We start from the raw sequence: 2,435 nt of genomic DNA on the forward strand, positions 1-2,435 counted from the left end.
TGTGACTTCAATATATTTCTGAATGTAATCTCATTTGGAAACAGGAACTTTGCATATGTAATCAAATTAATTTGAGGTCATACTAAATTAGGGTGGACCTTAATACAGTGACTGGTGTCTTCATGGTATTAAACAAGGGAAATTGGACAGAGACATAATGGCAACCCATAGAGGGATGAATTTCATGTGACAGTAGACACAGAGATTAGAGTGATAGAGCTACAAGCTGTGAAACACCAATGCCTGTTGGCAACCACCAGAAGCTAGGGGAGAATTATTGAGCAAATTCTCCCTCTGTGGCTTCAGAAGTAACCAATTGTGTCAATGCTTTGACTTTTTTAAATTCTAGCCTCCATAATTGTGCAAGACAAAATTTCTGTTGTTTTCAGTTACCTCGTTTCTTGTAGTTTTTTTTTTTTTAACTGCAGCCTTTGACAACTAATATAATAACTCATAGAAGTGCCTATTTCTTCTTGTTATGGGTACTGACATATTGTTTTCATTTTCTTATATTTATGGGGTAGATATATAAATTCTAACATATTAATGTTGTTTCCTTTATTAATCTTATTGTTATATGTTTCTATGTCTCTGTGTATTCCCATATTAAGTCCACTTCTGAAAAGTATGAGATAGACTGTAAGGAAAAAGAGATAATTGTCTGGCGTAGTTCACTGTATCCATGCAGTGAGAAGGCCTGATAGTGTGTTGTACAATAATGGGTAAGCCACCTAAAATAAAATGGAGATTATACAGATAAATTATCTTAACTTCTGAGAAATGAATGACCACATGAATTACAGTGAGATGCAAAAGGCACACTGAAGTGAATACTAAACTGAAGTAAAGCATCTTTATGGACAAGTCATTGAGGACAAAGGCACTAGAGAATGATTTCAAAATGGAGAAGAAGAGGATTATATTTTCACTGTCTTGAATCAAGATGGCTTAAAGGCTCCCTTAAGGAAAAAAGGCTCTCATATGACAATGGTATAAATATTCTTTACTATATCAGTTGTAGTCTGCTTTTATTGGTATTTCTCCCCCCTAAAACACACACACACACACACACATACACACACACACACACACACACACACACACACACACACAGTGACTCCTATGACTCCATGATTAGGAGAAAATCATAGTATTTAATGCTAAGGTTATAAAGATTTGCAGTTGTAATGGCCTGACTCTAAATTAATAAGGATATTCAAATAAGGAAGCAAATCAACTTTATTTCTTAGTTTGAATTCCTGCTATAGTTTCTGCTCCATGGCTAGCTGGGTTACAGATGAAGAGAGAACTGTTCTTTTGTTTCAGAAAACTCCTTAATTGTTAATTTACAATTAAGATGATAAAACAAAGGAAAAGCAAAATTTTTCTGTCAATTAAATTAATAGATATATTGGAGTTTTTCTAGAAGGTAAAAGGAAAAGGATGTCCATAGAGAAAGAAACTCTAGTAATTTGGAGGCCACTGATGAAGATTTTTCTGTGGAGAAAATAATTCAGGAGTGTATATTCCCTGATGTCTAATGTTGAATTTTAAGTTAGGTACTATCCTGAGCTTTGGTTACTCTCCATTATTCACAAAACTTCAGTAAAATTATGTTGTCCTTCAAAACACTATTATTTATAGTTTGATGAATAAAAGCAGAAATATAAACACTACTTTTAGCAGATTTTAGGAGAAGAGATTATAAGAAGGGACTAATAATTAAAGATGTGTCAGAAATTGGATTGTTGGTGATAAGGCGGTTGGTGACAAGGATGACTCTTTTCAACACTCATCATCCCACTAATAACTTCACACTGCATTTACTCAGAAATATTAAGGAAAGAAGATTTTAGAATGTAGGCACTAGTAATTTTCTTTGGGTATTAGAATAAAGAATGCTTACAGAATGCAGGAGGATTTGAGGAAAACTGAGAAACTACCTCAAGAATGATTGTCAAGAATTCAAGAGGCATTTAATAGGTTTTGTATTTTTCAGAAATAATAGCTATTGGTACATAACTGTTAGAAATGTTAGTCCACATAAGAGATTGATCAATATAGAATTTATAATAGTTCAATGTAAAATATAAAAATATTTATAGGAGAAGAATATACACAATTCTGAATATCTCTGTGTGACTCAAGATAGATATAAATGTATTGGACAAATATACACTACTGAGTTTGAGAAAATTCTAATTAGGGATGATTAGAAGGCATAATAAGGATTATTATGACATAGATATCAAAATAAAAGCTGGAATTAAAGAGGAAGACTTTTCTAATAATGTGAAGATCACTTTTGGAAGAATAAATGTAATGAATTGTCTAAGAGAAAGAGGAAAGAGGTATGATCCGATAACAAATCATCTCTTTTGGAGAAAGCTTATATCAATCATTAACAGAATAAGTAGAGTCATTAAAAAAAAAAA

Source organism: Pteropus vampyrus, unplaced genomic scaffold (genome assembly GCF_000151845.1).
Source record: "Pteropus vampyrus isolate Shadow unplaced genomic scaffold, Pvam_2.0 Scaffold58, whole genome shotgun sequence".
Lineage (NCBI taxonomy): Eukaryota > Metazoa > Chordata > Mammalia > Chiroptera > Pteropodidae > Pteropus > Pteropus vampyrus.